General features: G+C 35.4%; 1 non-coding gene across 1 annotated transcript; it reads right to left on the reverse strand.

The window, feature by feature from the left end:
• Positions 1-20,147: 20,147 nt before the first annotated feature.
• Positions 20,148-20,254, reverse strand: LOC122125071. Its single transcript, XR_006150719.1, has one exon. It is a non-coding gene; the product is annotated as a U6 spliceosomal RNA (small nuclear RNA).
• Positions 20,255-20,663: the final 409 nt, after the last annotated feature.

Consider the following 20,663-nt stretch of genomic DNA (forward strand, 5'->3'; position numbering starts at 1 on the left):
CTTTGCCATAACAACAAATAGGTGTCAGGCACTGGTTTTGCCCTGAAGTGGACTCAACAACACCAACAGGCATGACTTACTAGCCACCAGACTTCATCTTAAAGAGCTATCCTGGCCAGAAGCTGAGATAAATTGAACTGGAGAAGGCTGATCTCCATGTAAGACTCCTGAACACTAAGGATTAGGCACTATTATAGGTATTGGAGAAACAGAAGTGAGTGTGGCTCTCTCCTCACCAATTTCATGCTGAAACGAAAACCAGAAATCATAATAATTCCTATAAAGCAGAGACATGACATTGGTGATTTTGTAGCAACAACTTCACAGTGAGGATGGGAGGAGACAACCCTGAACAAGAGATCGTTGATATGAAAGCCATCATCCAGGCAATTATCTAGGAGCAAGTACTCCAGGCAGTAAGAACAGCAAGTACATTCCTCCATTGATGGGAATGGACCTGACTTGCTTCAGAAAAGGAAAACAGCACTGACTTGCTTGCTTGTGAAGTAAGAATTGAAATGTACAATGAAGAAAAAAAGTCAGAAATGAAGATAGGAATTAATTCGATAGATATGGGATACTATGGATTACAAGAAGAAAAGTTCTGATTTTAGTATAAAACTGACATGACCCACTGGAACCAAAGTGCTAAAATAGCAGTCAGACACATCTGATTCACCGAAAGTATACTTCTAAAATGTGATTCTAGCTGGACTCTGGTGACTTACAATTGGAATCCTACTTACTCAGGAGGCTGATATCTGAGGATGAGTTTTAAGGAAGTCCGAAGAGGAAATTTGGTAAGATATGTCTAATTAAACAACAAAAATATGGATATGAAGCTGTAGTTAAACTTGAAGATCACTAGCCTTGAGGAAAAAACTAAGAAACAGCACTCAGTCCTTAGGTCCAAATCCCAGGACGTCAAAAACAAAGAAGCCAACAAATAAAATTAGGTGCTCAGTCATTCATCACTTAGCATTCCAGTTCAATGTATTTGGTATGAGTCTTGGAAATTATATCCTTAGCAAATTCTCTCCCCGGATATTTTGCTTCATTACCAACTTTCAAATCCCTGGCAGCACCAATGTCTCCTCCCAGTTAGCATAGCAGTCAACCATTGGAAATTTGAAGATATATTTTATTAATCATAAGAATTCTGATCATCTTTCAACATACATCTAATGAGTAGTAGCAGCCACGTTCCACTATTCTGAATGTTTATTATCTTCCTTTGAGTTAATAAGCATTAAAGCTTAAAAATTCTAGAGTGGTTATCAAATTAATTCAATAGTCATCATTCTTCCACCCAATCTTGTAACATATGTTTATAAAAGGAGGGAATATTTGAAAGTGTGTACATGATACCTTCTATGTCTAATAATCTCAAGAAATAGGGTTTTACAGAAACATCCTGATTGTTTTGCCAAAGGAAAGGATAAGAAATTTAAATAAGCCACCTCACATCTCAGAAGGAAGATGTTATTGGCTTTAGAACAATTTCGTAGAACTGTGGAAATCAATTTCAGAAATTCCAGAGGCAAAGGGTATTATTCAAATCACATTATCATGAGGTACAAGCAGTCTGTCTAGATCAACCTTCCAGGAAAAAAAGTCAATGAATGAAAAGCAATGCTTCTAAAACAAGCCGGTTGGTGGTGGTTCATGCTTGTTATCCTAGCTACTTAGAAGTCTAAGATGAATGGATCCCAAGTCAAAGCCTGGCCAGGAAAAACCTTCCTGTCTGCAACCAGCACACAGGAAACATTAGCTCTGTTCCTGAAGCCCAGATGGATGGCCTTTGACAACAGACATCCAGACACACAACAACACCCCTGTTTGAAATAGTATCAAATACATTCACATAATATCTCTTGTTTGGGAGATAATGTTTAAAAGATGTATCAAAGACAGTTCAAAAAGGCATTTAAAAAGGCAGTGAAATTGGAAATATATACCCACTGACTGAAATGTAACCTACGGCCAGAATAATGTTAATGGGGCTAGAGGCCCATTTGGTAACTTATCCACTCAAACATCTTTCCTCAAATCTTGTCAGCCTGAACAGTGAGACTTTTGAATGCAAGGAATGTGTGTGAGCAGATAGCTTGTAAAAGTAATAATGAAAAGCTAGGCATTGGAAACTCAGTCCTGTAAAAATAGCTACTCAGAACCCTGAGATATGAGGAACTCAGTTCAAAATCAAGTGAGCAAAAAAGACTCTTACCTCCATTTAAACAGTAAATACAGAAAGCTGAGATGTGCTTCAAATGGTAGAGTGTTAGCATCGCATATAAAAGCTAAGCAACAGTACACAGGCCCTGAATTCAAACCCAGTACTGCCTCTCATACATAAAATAATCATGATTATACCACAGTATAAAATGCACATGTTAACAAAGGATGTAGATGAATGGGATGATGACATCAATTACCTCACCGTTAGTCTCAACCATTCTGTAGAGTATAGCCCAGTCTGTGAAAACCCATAGTTGAAATCTTTCCTCAAAATCAGCAGATACATCCTCATTTCCCTCTGCACATTTATATAATGTATACACACATATAAGGGCTATATTTTCTAACTAATTTTCTTTTTTATTGCAAAAATACTGTACAGAGAAATGCACAATCTTACACACATGCTTCAGAATTATGTTTTTTTTTGGGGGGGGTCTAGTCATGGGGCCTGAACTCTGGGCCTGGGCGCTGTCCCTCAGCTCTTCAGCTCAAGGCTAGCGCTCTACCACTTGAGCTACAGTGCCACTTCCGGCTTTTTTCTTTTTGCTTATGTGGTGCTGAGGAATCGAACCCAGGGCTTCGCGCATGCAAGGCAAGTGCTCTACCACTGAGCCACCTTCCCAGCCCCAGAATTATGTGCCCTTGTTTAGGTTCCATAGGGAGCACAATATATTCAGCCTCTGGATCATTGTTGTAATCTTAGCTGTTCCCAAGGATGGGATCTGAGGATCACAGTTTGATGCCAATCCAAGCTAATAAATCCTCAAATTCTTATCTGCAATTAAGTAGAAAAAGCCAGAAGTGGAGATGTGGTTAGAGTGGCACAGTGACAGCATTGAGTAAAGCAATCTAAGCAAGACCTACAGACCCTCAGTTCAAGACTGAGTACTGGCCCACTAGTACTTCAATAGCCAACCTCCCCCAAACACCAAACCAAAAATATGTCAAAATATTTTGTAACTTGTGAAGCAAAATCCAATGAGGCAACGGAGTCAGAAGTAGTCCTAATATTCCTGTTTAGACTTTTTGCTCAAAGCTGACACTCTACCACAAGAGCAACATCTCCACTTCTGGATTTTGGTTTCTCAATTGGAGAAATATCTCAGATTTTTCTGTATAGGCTGCTTTAAACCAGGATCCTCCGATTTTTACCTCTAAAGCAGCCAGGTTTTAAAATATGAGCCATAGTTGGACAGCAAGTACATTAATATTTTTTGCATGTTTGAATGAATTTTAGAGTAACGTATGTTACTTTTGAGAATGTAGGAAAATAGTAATTAATATTCAAGAGATTTTAAAGCATACAAAGCTGAGAATAGAATTTAGCTGAGAATAGAATGGAGTAAAACAAAATTACCTATGACAGTTTTCAGTCTGTGCACAGAAATGATTGCATTGTTGGAGGCCAAGGCCATCAGATAGCTGAGCTCCAGCTGACTGCTATGCTCATGAGGACAGCTAGTGCTATTCACAAGAATGTGATGTTATTGGATGGCAGGGATCAGCTTCAAGTTAAGAACCTGAAATATTTCTATTGATCTAAAAGTGGAAACACACCAGGACAAGAATGTGATTAAAAGTGCTGAATGCAAAATCCATTGAGTCCAAGGAAGACAGAATAACTCTTTCTATATCTGAAAGAGTATTCTCTCACCAAGAATCCTGAGCCGAATATGGTGGTCAATGTTTGTAATCTCTGAACTTGAGAGGAAGATTTAGAAGTTAGCTTGAGACCAGCCTATGTTTTAGGCCAACAGAAGGACACATAGTAAAATGGTATCTTAAAACAACAACAACAAAAGTCCCAATAACTGGGAATGTGGTTAGTGGTAGAGTGCTGGCCTCCCATGCATGAAGCACTTGATTTGATTCCTCAGTATGACATAAGCAGAAAAATTGGAATTGGTACTGTGGCTCAATTGGTAGAGTGCTAGTCTGCACCAAAGAAGCTAAGGGAGAAGGCCCAGGCCTTGATTTCTAGCCCCAGCGCTGGCAAAATTAAACAACAACGACAACAACCAAATGCAAAACGCTGCTTGTTGAAATAAATATGTTGAAGATTGTTGATGCTCACTAGAAAATTGTGATGTTGCCATTCATAATGAATTTTGTTAGGAAAAAGTAAAATAAATTATTGAAATATTATCTGGCATTAGACAGGACATAGTGAGATCTAAAAATGATTGCTGCCGATGGTGACTTGACACAACTAACATTACAGATGCACGTTCTAGATTGTAATTTTTTTCTCTTTTTTTATTGTGAACATATGTATAGAGTGGTTACAATTACATGGGCAAGATAATGAGTACATTTCTTATCAAGCATTGCAGCCACCTCCTTTGTTTACGCTTTTCACATCCCTTCCCAGCCTCCCCCACCACCACTAAAGTTGTAAATTTCGTTTTTGACAAGACAACTTGTACGTCTCATAGCTGCAACGGGTCAACCTGTATCCTTAAATGACCCGTTTTTCCCTTTCTCCTCCACAAATTATACCGACATCAAATATAGTGAAAGCAGGGCTTATACTGTGGGTGAGGGACATACAAAGCAACAAAGAAATAATCATATAAATGCTTTAGAAACAAATGCATGAAAGAAAAAGAACATCTAAATACATTTCTAAGGGTTCATTTTTTTAACATCACATTATCTGACCTTTTCTGCTTGACTCATAAATATACTAGATATTGCAAATAAGGGAAATCATAGGACCTATGTTTCTTTGGGCTTGGCTTACTTCACTTAATATATTTTTTTCCAAGCCTTTCCATTTCCTAACAAATGGGGCAATGTCATTCTGATAGAGGCTTAGAATTCCATTGTGTGTATATAACACATTTTCTTGATCCATTTATCTACTGAGGGGCATCTGGGTTGGTTCCATATTTTAGGTATGGTAAATAATGGTGCAATAAACACAGTTGTGCTGGTAGCTTTAGTGTGGTCTTGTTTGTAAACATTTGGATAAATGCCCAAAAGTGGGATTGCTGGGTCATAGGGGAACTCTATGTGAAGTCTTTTGAGGAACCTCCATACTACTTTCCAAAGTGGTTGAACAAGTTTACACTCCCACCAGCAATGAAGTAAGATTCCCTTCTGTTCACATCCCCTCCAGCATCTATTGTTATTAAAGTTCTTGATTTTTGCCATTCTAACTGGTGTGAGGTGGTATCTCAATGTTGTTTTGATTTGCATTTCTTTTATGGGTAGGGAGGTTGAGCATTTCTTTATGTGTCTATTGGCCATCCTACTTTCTTCTCCAGAGAAGTTTCTCTTTAAGTCTTTAGCCCACTTATTTATTGGGCAGTTGTTTCTCTGAGGATTTGTTGTTGGGGGATTTAATTTTTTGAGTTCCAAGTATTTTTTAGATATGAGACCCTTCTCCATTGTACGAAATAGGTTGAAAGAGAGAGAAAAAAAGAAGAAAGAGAAAGCGAAAATAAGAGACCAGAAAAAATAGAAAAGTAAAAGTTAAAGATATTATACAGAATGAAAACAAACTGTCCAGAGAAGAACTTGAATATAATGAGAAAAGGGGAGGGATAAAAGGAGATGTGAAAAACTTAAAAATAAAAATACTTAAAATATTATATAGATGTAATGAGGTAGTACTGCTATTAAGGAATTTGTCTTAGACGTTTTGAATTGAGTAATAAATTTTTGGATTAAGTGTGTATAAAATGGAGGATAGGGTCTAATAGTCAACTACGGGTTTATCTGAGGATGTGCAGAACAACAATTAAGTCACATAAAGAAGAACGATAGAGAAGAAAAGGTGAAAAAGATAAGAAAGAAAGAAAAAAAGATCAGAAGTTCAGTAGAGCTAAACAAAAAACAAAAAGAAAATTTTTTTAAAAGAAAGAAAAACGCACACACACATGTATCCCTAAAATAAAAATTATAAGAGGAAAAAAATTACTAGAAAACATTTTTTTCAAAAAAGATAAAAATTTAAAAAGCTTTAAAAAAGAAAAAAAAATTATAAAAGGTACCAAAAAAAAAAAAAAAAAAGAAGTAGAAAGTAGAAAAAAACAGTTCTTTGATTTTTTTGGGAGAGTTGAGAAAAATCCTATATCTCTCTTGTTGGATTCTCTGGTCTGCGTGTGGTCCTGTGGCTTGGTTGGTTTCTTAAGTCAGTTTGCTTGAACAGGCAGAAAAATGCTCTGCTTTACCCAGGATTTTGAGATCCTCCTCCCAGGTTAGTTCAATAGGAGAGAGCTCTGCTTTGAATATCACAATAGAGGGAGATGGCTTTTTCCTCAAGTTTGGAGATACTGTGATGAGGCTAGGTTCTGGGTAGAGCTGAGGCATTCCAGCAAACAGTAGCTTTTCCCAGGGACTAGTTTGTGAGAAACTCACAGAGCCCAGCCTGGAGCCACTCTCAGGGTTTCTGTTTACTGAATTTCACTTGATTGTCAAGGCTGCTAAAGGGAGGGGCAGCCTCTGGCTCTGATTACCCAGTGAAGAAAGCCACTCCTAGGGCTGGCGCCTGAGCTGGGTGCCTTTTCCCTGTGTGGAGCTGAGTCTGGCAGGTCAGTTAGGTTGTTGTGACCTGTTAAATGACTTTAGTTTTCTTCCAAGGCCTGAGTTGGAGCTAGCAGCTCTGCTGAGCTTTGTCGGTATCCAAGATGGAGATCTCCAGTACTGGGGGGAGGGAGGGGTGTCCTTCCTTCCTCTGCTTCCTGAGAAGGAGTGAGGATGTCAGGCTTCTACTCATGCTGGGTCGTCTCTCCTCTGAGAAATGCAGGATGAAGATGTCTGCTCCTTGTCGGTTCTGGCTGGTGTTGGGAAGAATCCACTTGCCTGCTCCGTCTGGCTCCTTGGTCCCAGAGCTCAGATCTGTCTCCATGCCTCGATTTTCCCTCTCTGGCCTAACTCTCTGTCCTGTGATGGCACACTTGGTGTGATTCTCTGGCTTAGGACTATTCACTGGAACTCTAAAACTGCTTTCGCTGGGAGAGCTTGTTTAGCCTCCATCTTCTCCTCCGCCATCTTCCCCTTGATCTCGCTAGATTGTAATTTTTTAAGGATACAATCGTGAGTTTTATTCTTTTTCAAAGTAATTTTACTGCCGGGGGCCAGTGGCTCACACCTGTAATCCTAGCTACTGAAGAGTCTGAGAACTGATGGTCTCTGTTCAAAGCCAGTCCAGGGAGGAAAGTCTGTGAGACCCTGATCTCCAACTAAAGGTTCAGAAAATGTGAAGTGGCACTGTTGCTCAAGTGGTACAATGCTAGCCTTGAGCTGAAGAACTGAGGGACAATGCCCAGACCCAGAGCTCAAACCCCACAACTGACAAAAAATAATAATAGTAATAACATTAATTTTATTGTTACTATTAAGGTGTTATATATAAAGTCTACCATTTCATAAGTTTGTTTCTTTGCTCAAAGAAACACATATGCATCTTAATTGCCAACAGCCAGGATTTGGCCATCTGCTTTCCAGCTGATCTCTGTGTTTAGAGGCAATGTGTAATACAAAGCAATACAAACCAGTTCTGCGTATAAATAATTGTTCTCTACACATCCTAAATATCAATGATGATAACATGAAATAAAAAATCCCTAAGTTTAAAACATTCTTCTAGACAAGTTAAAGAAATCCTGAGAACAAGTATTTTTAGAATAATTTCAGAGAGCTAAATCTCTGGGCTTAGGTTCTGTCTCTGAAATTTATTACTCAAGGCTAGTACTTACACTTTGAGCCACAATGAAGTTTCCACTTATCTCATGGTTAATTGAACAGAAAAGTCTCACCAACTTTCCTCTTCAAGTTGGTTTTGAACTAGGATCTAGCGATCTCAGCCCTCTGAGTAGCTAGGATTATAAACAGCTGTCTAGAATAATGGCTTACCTGAGACAGAAGCCAGTTAATATTAATTGTCAATCATGTTTAACTTTGTAAAATAAACTTTACTGAAATGCCTTACAGAAGAAATAAGGAATAAAATGTGTGTGTGTGTGTGTGTTACAAAGTTCTTGCTAAAAGATACATATTTTACTTGTTTTTTTTCTTTCAAAATTTGTGTTTTCCAGAATCATATCTTATCTTTCCTTGCTGTTTCTTTAGTTTATTTCATACATATCCACAGCTCCTTCAACTATCATTTCTTTATGTGAAGAGCTTGCACATATCTATTTTCAGTCCAAATTCCTTGTATGCATCTATCACCACATATTCAACTGCCATAAAAACTTGTGAAACAATAATCACCTCTTTCCATTACTGGATATTAATGTGTATGTAAAATTTAGGAAAACAAAGAATAACATCACTAAATATAACTAGATTTTAATAGTAATGTTAAACATAAATTCAATGTTGATTATTTTCTGAGCAATTTAATAAAAACATCAAGGAAAAGAAATCAACTATTTTGAGTGCTGATATTGTGGTTTAAACTCAGGATCTTATCTTCTCACTTAAGCTTTTTCCCTAATGGGTGTTGCTCTATACATGAAACGCAGCTCCCCTTCCAACTTTATTTTGGGGATTATATAGAGATAAGAATCTCATGGAATAAAAAATCAGTTGTGTCCCTATCTTGGGGTTTATTTCAATTAACATTATCTTATATGGTCACATGGTACCATGTACTAGTTACTACAAGTAAACTATGGGACCTATGTTTATTTGGGCCTGGCATATTTCACTTAATATAATTTTTTTCACATCTTTCCATTTCCTTACAAATGGGGTGATGTCATTTTTTGATAGAGGCATAAAATTCCACTACACACACACACACACACACACACACACACACACAGAGACACAGACACACACACACACACACACACACATATATATATATATATATATATATATATATATATATATATCACGTTTTCTCTTTTTTATTGGGAAAATACTGTACAGAGGGTTTGGAACTACATGGACAATGTAATGAGTACATTTCTTATCAAGAATTGTTGCCTTCTCCTTTGTTTCCCCTTCCCATCCCTTTCCATCTCTCCTACCCCTTGTCCCCCCACCCCAAGCCAAAGTAGTAAAGTTCGTTTTTCGACATAATGTCTTGAACATCTCATTGTTGCAATGGGTTCACCTATATCCCTATTTAAACAATTTGGTTTTCCCTTCTCCTCCACAAATTATACCAACATCAAATACAGTGAAAACAGGGGTTATATGGTGGGGGAGGGCTATAAAAAGCACCAAAAAAATCTTATAAATATGTTAGAAACAAGCAAAAAAAAGAAAAAAAGATATTTGAAACCTTATCTTGGGGTTCATTTCGCCTCACATCAACTTATCTGACCTTTTCTACTTGTCTCAGACATATATTAGTTATTGAAAATAAGGGAAACCATGGGAGGTATGTTTCTTTGGGCTTGGCTTATTTCACTTAATATAATTTTTCCAAGTCTTTCCATGTCATAACAAATGGATCTATGTCATTCTTTCTGATGAGGCATAGGATTCCATTGGGTATATATACCACATTTTCTTGATCAGTTCATCTACTGAGGGTCCCGTGGGTTGGTTCCATATCTTAGCTATGGTAAATAATGCTGCAATAAACATCATTGTGCTAGTAGTAGCTTAGTATGGTTTTGTTTGTGAACATTTGGTAAATGCCCCAAAGTGGGATTGCTGGGTCATAGGATCTCTAAGTGAAGTCTTGGAAAAAATTATATTACGCGAAGTAAGCCAGACCCAAAGAAACATAGGTCCTATGTTTTCCTTATTTGCAATAACTAGTATATGTCTGGGACAAGGATAAAAGTTCAAAAGCTATGTATATAAGACCAGATAAGATTATGTGAAGTGAAATGAACCCCAAGATAGGGGTTTATAGTCAACCATGTGATTTTTTTGTTTCTTTGTATGTTCCTCACCCATGGTATAACCCCTGTTTTCACTGTATTTGATGTCGGTGTCCCGCATCTTGTATACACATTTCTCTAGCTTGGGGAGGAGAAGGGAAAAAACAAAATGTTTAAATAGGGATACAGACTGACCCATTGTAACAATGACATGCATAAGAGAATATGTTGAGAAAAGAAGTTTACAATTTAGGCAGGGAAGCGGGAAAGAGGGGAGAGGCGGAGTGAAGTTGTGGAGGTGGGAGGGAAGGGGGGTAGGGACAAACAGAGGAAGAGGTAACACTGCTTGATAGAAAATGCACTCATTGCATCAAGAAACTATAACCCCTCTATACAGTATTTTTACAATAAAAACTTTTTCAAAAAAAATAAGGTGTCATGTACACCAAGTATAGTAGTCCACTTCTGTAATCCCAGCTGATTGGGAAGAAGAAATGACAAGGATCATGGTCTGAGGCCAGGCCACAGAAATAACTGCCAAGACAGCCATCGTCCATCTCAACAAATGAGCTGGAAATCGTGATTCACATCTGAAATTCTAGTTAATTATGTGGGAGGCATAGCTAACAAAGTCTCAGTCAATCTAAGCTCACACCTGTGCAAAAAGTTCAAGACCTCAAGCAAATAATATGGACTAGAAGTATGGCAACAGTGGTTGAGCTGCTTGGTGCTATACAACAAAAGTTCTGTATAGCAAGCAGAGATCTCCTGGATAGAACCCTAGTAATACCCCTCTCTCCCACCAAAAAGCCTAAATAAGTTTGTCCTATTTGAACATCTAATTTCAAGGCCATTGACAGATCAGAGATGGTGATATTCTCTTTAAAATTAAGTATTCAAACGTGACAAAGTTATTTAGGCTTTGAAAGAATTGAAAAGGAAGGAAAATGCATGCGAGTTTTGTTAGCTCCATAATTCTTGAAAATATAGAATGCATATATCCATGTATGTATGTATATACACGTATGTAAATATATGTACAACTAGTTCAAGTCTTTTCTGTGTAGCTAATGGTACAAATGAATCTGCACAATCACTACTCAAAGGCATGAATAGAAAAAGAGAAGGAGCAAAGAACTCATATTCAGGAATCTATGGTTAGCCAATAACCCTGAAAATCTTTTACATCAGTTTGCATGGGTCAGTTACTGCAGTACAGGGACAGTAAATGCCTAGGAGTAGAGTTGATGGATAATATGGAAGTGGGTAGTCAAAAGAGAGGTGAAGGGAGAAAAGGTAGAATGAACAAGAGGAATTGGAGGAAGTGCAGAGAGGAATCCAGTAAATTTCCTACAAAATTAAGAAGAGTGAAGGAAGATATTCATAGAGGAGGGATGGATGACAATGTTGAAAGGGTTGGCATTGGTCAAAGTATACTGTACACATTAACTGCTTTGTTTAATGATAACTCATTATTTTTTTATTTTTTTTTTATTTTTATTTTTTGTGAACACACTGTACAGAGGGGTTACAATTACATGGGAAGGTTAATGCGTACATTTCTTATCAAGCATTGCAGCCTCCTCCTTTGTTTACCCTTCACATCCCTTCCCAGCCTCCCCTCCCAATCCTTCCGCCTCCCTCCCCCCGAACCAACATTGTAAAGCTCGTTTTCGACATGACAACTTGTACTTCTCACTGTTGCAACAGGTCCACCTGTATCCTTAAACGACTTGCTTTTCCCCATCTCCTCTACAAGTTATACTGACATCAAATATAGTGAAAGCAGGGTTTATACTGTGGGGGAGGGACATACAAAGCTAGAAAGAGATAATCTTATAAATGCGTTAGAAACAAATGCATGAAAGGAAAAAAAACATTAAAATACATATCTAAGGGTTCATTTTCCTAACATGATAACTCATTATTTAATGATAACTCAAAATAATGGTTAAAAATCAGGTCCCTAAAATGTTATGCAATTAGAAGCAAAGCATGAGAATGTGCTCAGATCATCTCTAGTGTCTATAAATCTTTTTTCTTTAGGATGAGTTTTAGAACAACAGTAATGATGCCTGTCATCTGAAGAAAATTTAATGATTTCCAGCTATTTAAAATAATCATTTTGGGAGATATGGCTCAAGTGGCATTGGCTACCTTGTGAGCAAAGTTCTCAGATATTGAATTCAAGTCTTGATCTCAAACATAAGTAAAAACAATCAATAAAATCAAGCACTTTCCTTGGCACTGGTAGCTCATGCCTTTAATTCTAACTTTAATCAGAAGGCAGAGATCTGGGGATCTCAGTTCAGTATCAGCTTGGATAGTAAATCTGTGCGATTCTTGTCTGCCAAAGAAAGCTGGAAGTGGATTCGTGGCTTGTAGCCTACAGCATAAAGCTCAGGAATAGAACACAAGCCTTGAGTTAAAGCCTTAGAATAGTGCATATATATATACACACAAATGAAGTAAGTCAACTCAAGTTCTCAACTTCCATTTACCTAATCTTAACTCTAATGCTGGTCAAAACCCTAAGAGTAACCTTGATGATAATAGTAACCCAATCCTAAAATTAATGGAAATTACTCGAGTTTAGATACATCCTTACAGATACCCATTGTCTTTGACATGATTTGCAATTAGCTCCAAATCCTACAGATTCCCTAACTTGGACTCTGAAATCTATCTTGTTCCCTATTAGGAATCATTAACCTCAAATTCTCATATCATGAAAAATACCATAGTTTCCATTGATCTTAACTTTTACTGAACTCCTGTATATCCAAAAAGAAGCTGCAGGTTTACTTAAAATCTACTCTATTTCCAAACCCTAACTATATATCTAAACCTTACTAGAAACCTAACTCTAAATTTAACCCTATTGAACCCTGAATAGGAAAATTAGGGAAACTAGTTTTTGTTAAATTTTGCACTTACATTACTTGAAAGTGTTAATAAAAATTCAGTTTTACCTTAAATCTTACTCTTCTCTAACCCTAAGCCTAAACTGAATTAGGAAATAAACCTAAACCTAGAACTAATGGCCTTTGGAGTCTAAAAGCCACTCAAATACAATAGTTTTTATTCATCCTAACTTCAATTCATCTCATCTTTCTAAAAATAGCTTGTAGTTTCACTCATTATCTTGTCTTTATTGTAACTCTAACCCTAATTCGAATATTGATGTTAACCCTCACCCTAATCGTACTCTAATCTTAATATTATTAGCAGTTTTCTATTTCACATTCATCCTAATTCTAACTCTACTTGTAATTCGAAGATTTACTTTCAGTTTGACACTAAATTTTCCATTTTCCTCATGCTTACTCTAAGCCTAGCTGGAACTAAAACCTAACTTTTACCCTAATGATAATCCAATTCTAATGTTTAAGAGAAATACTCTAGTTTTTAATCATTCTAATGAATAATCCACTTTTCACTCTGGAAATGAGTTTCAGTTTGCTCTAATTCCCACAAATTTTCTGACTCTACCTCTAATGTTATCTTGTTCCCTAACATAAGCCATTATATTACTTGTCCTCAAATTCTCTTACCAGGAAATACTGTAGTTTCCATTGATTCTACCTTTTCCTGAACCACTGTATCTGAAAACAGTTTCAGATTTACTTACCATCTAGTCCATTACTTAACGCTAACTCTCAACCTAAACCTGGCTGGAAAACTCTCATTAACCACTACAAGAATGATCACTGAGAAATAAATATAATGATAATGTTCTAGTTACTATCAGCCTCGCATATTTGCTTCTACTTGTTAGTGAACACAATTTTATACTAAAACCTTTCTTATATATAAATATAATCAGAAGAAAATACTGATCCTAATCTTAATCCAAATTATATGACAATACTAACACTAACACAAGTACAGTAGTTTTCACTCATCCTTCCAAACATAGGTTTCAATTTTTTCCAATATCTTAGTCATTTTCTAACCCTAAACTTAATCTTTCTTAACTGGAACATTGAGAATAATCATCAGCCTAATTTTAAGTAGATTCTAATATTAATAGCAATACTCTAGTTTGCATTCATTTTAATTCTTACCAGGCTTATATTAAAATTTACCTTCAATTTGACCTTCATTTTTTTCTCCTTCACTCTAAGCCTAACCATGGCTGGAATCCTAACCATAACCTTGACACTTATCGTATCCCAATTCTAAAATTTATGAAAAATGCTCATTTTGTGCAATCCTAACTGAAATTCCACTGGTAATTCTTGAAATAAATTGCAAGTTTTTTGTAAACCTTACAGATTTTTTCACTCTTAACTCTGAATGTATTTTGTTCCATAACAAGAATCATTATACCCATTGATGTCAAATCCTGATATTATGAAAGACATTGTACTTCCATTATCCCAGCTTTTCCTGAATTCCTAGAAAATAAAAAAGGTTCAGTTTTACTTAATATTTAACATTTCTTTTTTTTTTTCTTTTTGTCAGTCGTGGGGCTTGCACTCTGGGCCAGGGCATGATCCCTGAGTTCTTTAGCTCAAGGTGTGCGTTTAACCAATTGAGCCACAGCACTGCTTTTGTGTTTTATGGTGGTTAATCTGAGATAAAAGTCTCATGGACTTTCCTGCCTGGGCTACCTTTGAACTGTGATCCTCAGAAAACAGCTCCCTGAGTAGCTAGGATAATAGGTGCGAGCTACTAGTTTAACCCATTTCTTTACTCTATCCTCAACCCCGGTTAACCAGAAACCTAATCCAAATCACATTCTGATTTAACACCAAATGGTTAATGTAAGGAAAATTGTCTAGATTCTATTCAATTGCACATTTTTTTGGCTTCTACTTCTTATTGGAAAACTAGAATTTACCTTAAAGCTTATCCTTCCCTAACCCTAACTGGAACAAAAAAGTATCTCAAAAAAGTATCTTTAAACCAAATTATATCCGAATGTTTAAAGTAACACAGACTGGTTTTCATTCATTCTTCTTAAAATATGTGGCAGTTTTACACAATGTCTTACATGCTTTTTTCATCCTAACCCAGCTCTAACTGGCACACCTTGCCTAATCCTAAGCCTACATATAACCGAATCATCATGTTAATAGCAAGCTACTTTTTTTCACATTTATCCTAACTCTTGCTCAGCATGTAGGTCTAAATTTTACTTGCATTTTGAACATAATATGTTAAGTGTTTTTCTATTTCCTGTCAGGTTTTATTTTTCATTATTTTTAAAAAACTTTATTTTGTTGAAAAGTTGCTTTAAAGAGGGATATGTTACATGTGTAAGGTAAGGAGTATGCTTCTTGTTGAGCATTGTTACCCACTTCTTTCTTGTTCTCCCACTATTCCATCCCTCCCCACATCTCTTACCCCTCCCTTCTCATGGTGTAAACTTCATTTTCAACATAGTGTCTTGTGAGTATCATTGTTGCAATGGATCATCCTGTGATGAACCTAAATTTTCTATTTCTCTAATCCTAATTCTAATTTTCTCTGGGATCCTAACCCTAACCATAATAATAATGATAGCTCAATTCAAATTTAACAAAAAATATTCAGGTTTCTATTCATCCTATTAATTTACTGTACACCTTGAATTAATTTGCAGTTTAGCTTAAATCTTCCAAATTAGTTTATATGCACATGTATAAAGATGTAATTTTATGTGAAAAACAGAAGATCTTTGGAGGAAGGAGTAATGAGAAGGAAATAGAGGGAGGATAATCAAATATGTGAAATATATTATGGAATTGTCACTTGTGACAATTAATATACATTAACAAAATCACTAAAAATTAATAAAGAACACACTGCCTTCTAGTGTTCTTTAAGAGAGCCATGATCTGTCTTCTGAAAAAAAAAACAAACTTGTGTTAGATAAACTTTGTCCATGCATAATTTATATTGTTGTCCAATTATTTAACTTAATGAATATAAATTTGACGAATAAGATTCCATGACAAAAAATATAAAAGAGTTACTTAGCAATTGTTTGAGAAAAAGTTATTGTCATGAGTTTTAGGAAACGGAATTGCTATTTCCCCACAAAGCAATGAATTAGGTTTACAAATCTAGTATTTGTAGTAAGTTTAGAGAGCATAATTCACATGAAAAACAATTAACTGTACATCTTGTTTCTTGAATGAGTGATATTTTAAACATTGTCCTTTATTCAAATAAATACTTAGGTTTTCATTTCAACATAAGTGCAATTTTATCTCCATTCAGAACAATTACTTAACCGGCAATTAAATGTACCAGCATATTTAGGTATTTAAAAGCTAAATTTTCTATGTTATATATGCAGCTCTACATAATCAGAATGACATGATTTTTTTATTCATAAATATCTAAACTCAGATTTTTGCTTCATCAATATAAATTTTCTCATGAGGTTGTAGTGAAGGCTCCAGTAACCAGAGTGGTCAAACCATTTTCTGAATTCTAAATTTTAAATCAAATCATTTTTAAGCTTTGATAATATCATTTATTGTCTCTTCAGAGCAATTAAGCTAAAACAAATACTACTTTTTAAACATTTCACTCACATTGTAAAGAATATTAACATAGGTCAAAAAGAGACTAATTATTTCAGACCCATCATATTTGGTGATCTTAGTGTGAAGAATGTAGAGAGTAGAAGGTCCTTATACTCAATAAATAGTTTTGATTAAATTAAATAATATATCAGGATTTCTAATTTGGAGATTAATCACATGGAAACAGGAAAATAATAAAAAAATTATTTTGGGATCAACAGAAAAAGATATTTGTGCATGTAACCACAGTTGCTTTATTAGTTTGTAGTTGAACACTGGACTTCGATTTATATCTTGGCTGTTGTTGTGAATAATGTGAATAACAATGAACTACAGATACATTTATGAGTTACCCAGAGAGAAATAATCACACGATTGGTGTGTCAGATGATATTTCAACGTTGGTTTTCTTTAGAAAACTGCATACTACTTTCTACGACGAGAACACTAACCTGTATTTTGACCAAGAGTTCAGAAAATTTCCTTTTCTCCACAGTGTCGCAAACCAACATTATTACCTTTTGAGTTTTATAAAGGGCAGGTTTTTTACTGTGTGCAGTATCCAAGACTGGCCTTACACTAAAATCCTTTTACTCCAACCTCCAATCCCTTGGAATTACCAGCCTTTACCACCACACCTGGTTCCTTGGATATTTTTGACAAGAGTTATAATAGTTAAGAAGTAGTATCATAGTAATTTTGAATTGCATTTCTCTCATGACTTCTGCTCATAAAGCATTAAGCCAGCATAGAAGTTGTATCAAATACAAATTTGTAAATCCACAGGCGATTTTCAGGGCTTTTTTGGAAAATATGTCTATTCAGAACTTTTGTCCATTTTTAATCAAGTTTCTTGTTAATCTCATCTTTAATCTCTCTATAGAAAATCAATAATTAATTCAAGGTAGTAGAAAGGAAAAAAATTAAGCAGCTCCTAACATTTTTAAATTTTTAAAAACGTGATATTGCTTTAATCATTTTCTCTTAATGGTTGAGACTATATAACTCAATTTAGTTAGACCTTTTACAAGGCTATATATATTTTATTTATTTTACTTTGATTGTTCTTTCCAAAACCTGCATGACTGATTTCACTTGGTTTCTTTCAGTCTCTTGTAGTTCAGATTTCAAACTGAAGAATAAATGGAAGGAAGCAAAGAAAAAATATATTTCCCCTCATCTGATGATGCCTCAACAAGAATGAGGAAAGTGTTCATCCTTCTAAGGACCTATGATAGAATATCAAAAAGACAATTTATTCTTCTAGGTCTTCCTTATCTTTGCGATGTAACTTAAATGATGTAAAACACAATATACTGTTCAGATACTTTTATGTTTTATCAGTTTTGCACATATTCATATGGATTTCACCTCAGTCTACAACATTCCTTCATCGTTCTGTCCCTGATATTTTTACACTATCACAACATAAGATAACCAGTTTGATTTACAGCATGAGAAGTTATCCACCTTGCTTCCTTGGAAGCAGAGCGTGGTTAATAGATATTACTTCTGGTTGCTCACACTACATGTAATGGTTTCTGTACTACTTATCACATTCTATTTAGTATTTAAAAAAGAATGCTGGCTAAAATCAAAGCTCATTGATAGGTTTATGTTAAGGGTTTCACAAGTTTTATTTTCTTAATTCTTAAGATAACATTTGCTATAATGCTAATGTTATTACCAGTTTAGTGTTGGGAAAATTTGTAGTTAAAGATAGTCAGTGCATGGCCCAAAGACACACACAGTGAGGAAGGAAATGAGTCAAAGTTTCCAAAAGTCTTTCAGTAATACCAAAAAGGTGGGTAAAATCTCTCCATTCTCTTACACTCTCAATTCAATATTCATATTGTCCAAGAAATAATAACATAGCAAATATTGCTCATAGTGATTGTTTTTTTGTCACATTTTGTCTTCAATACAGACTGTGTTGGTGACATTGGGTTATCATGCACAGAGCTGAGCTTACAAATTGAAGTCTGAAGACAGCCAAATTTCTTCTGTCCCACAGTTCCAGTTTCTTTTTTAAAAAGTACTAAAACTTTTAAATATCATCACTTACTGTCTTTTAATCTCCAAACGAATTAAATTGGCATGTAATCACTCCAAAAGGCTTTCAAATTAGGTAATGATAAAATAGGCCCCCATGAAATAAATTTTCTTTTATTTTTAAAATTATTCTAAATGCCTTGTGCTGGCTGGTCACACTTATATTCCTATCTACTCTGAATATTTGCTCAGGACACTGAGATCTGTGGATAACACTTGGGAGCCAATCAGGGCCAAAAAAAAAAAAAAAAACTTCATTGAATTATTTTTCAAAATGTTTAATGAATTAGCAAAGGGCCAGGAATTTAGATGTAGCTTATATAGTAGCTCACCAATCTAGATAGGAAAGGCCTAGCAAGACCTTGAATCCCTGATTTTAAACTCTGAGCACGCCAATATATATACACGGCGTGTGTTCGCATGCATGCGAGTGTTTGCTTGTGTGGTGCTGCACTCACACACACTCATTTATTCAAATTACCTCCATCTCAGTGTTCTGCATTAATTTCTTTGTTATTGATATTATATGGGTAAAATAGAGGAAATAAACTCTTCCATCTCAGAACATTTTTATATGTTTTTATTCTAATAATACTGTGCAGAAGGGTCACATTTACATGAAAAAGGAGACTAGTACATTTCCTAACAAGCATTGTTACCTCCTCCTTTATATTTCCCCTACCATCCCTTCCCTCCCACCTCCACAAGTACACTCCCCTCCCCCTTCCTTCCTCCGTCTAAATTGTAAAGTTCATTTTGCAACATAGTGTCTTGTGCATCACATTGTTACAATGGGTCAACCTGTATCCATATTTGAGCATTTTTTCCCTTCCACACCCCAAATTAAAGATGCATACATACAAGATGTAAGTGCACCAACTTCAAATACAGAGAAAACACGGATTATAGCGTGGGGAGAAACATACAAAGAAACAAAAAAAATGACAAACCACATTATAAGTATGTTAGAAACAATAGCAAGAAACAAAAAACAACTTGGGTCCCTATCTTGGGGTTCAATTTCTTTAACATCATCTTATCTGTTTATATGCACATATATTTTGAACTTTTCTGCTTATCCTAGACATATATTCGTTATTGAATATAAGGGAAATCATGGGACCTATGATTCTTTGGACTTGGTTTACTTCACTCAATAAATTTTTTTCCAAGTCTTTCTATTTCCTAACAAATTGGACAATGTCATTCTTTCTGATGGAGGCATAGAATTCCATTGTGTATATATACCACATTTTCTTAATCCATTAATCTAATGGGGTCATCTGGGTTGGTTCCATATCTTACCTATCATAAATAATGCTACAATAACCATAATAGTGCTGGTAGTTTTAGTATGGTCTTATGATCATTTGGGTAAATCCCTAAAAGTGGGATTACTGTGTCATAAGCGAGTTTTGTGTGGAGTCTTTTGAGGAACCTCCATACTGCTTTCCAACGTAGTTGAACAAGTTTACACTCCCACCAAGAATGCAGTATGATTCCCTATGGCCACATACCTTTCAACATCTGTTTTTGTAAAAATATGGAACGCTCTATGAATTTGCATGTCATCTTTGTACATGGGGCATGCTAATCTTCTCTGTAGCATTCCAATGTTCGTGTATGTGATGCTAAATTGAGCACAGAACATTTTTTATATATAAAGTATAATTTTTATTGATTTTATTAAACTAGACAATTCAACAAAAAGTAAGTTCGAAAGAATTGTTGTGAAATTTTAGAATCATGTATTTCATACATAAGCACACATTTAAGAATAAAATCAAGATAGACATGCCAAAAACAAAATAATTCCAGATATTTGTAGTTCAAGAGATGTGTAGGAGGAGGAATTCAATTATTCTATGCAAGGCACCTGTCAAAATGAACATTGCAGCAAGTGTTAAGGTTTGTTAAACGTTTTAATGTTTTAAATATGCTTAATTTTGGGATTTTGCTTATATATGCCAAAAATAGGACTGTTTGGCAGGTATAAAACTTTTCTGTAAAGTATTTAAGATTTATGGTAGCAGACATTAAGTACTAAGTATAT

This window comes from Dipodomys spectabilis, unplaced genomic scaffold (genome assembly GCF_019054845.1).
Source record: "Dipodomys spectabilis isolate Male_0828 unplaced genomic scaffold, ASM1905484v1 ptg000259l, whole genome shotgun sequence".
NCBI classification, from domain to species: domain Eukaryota; kingdom Metazoa; phylum Chordata; class Mammalia; order Rodentia; family Heteromyidae; genus Dipodomys; species Dipodomys spectabilis.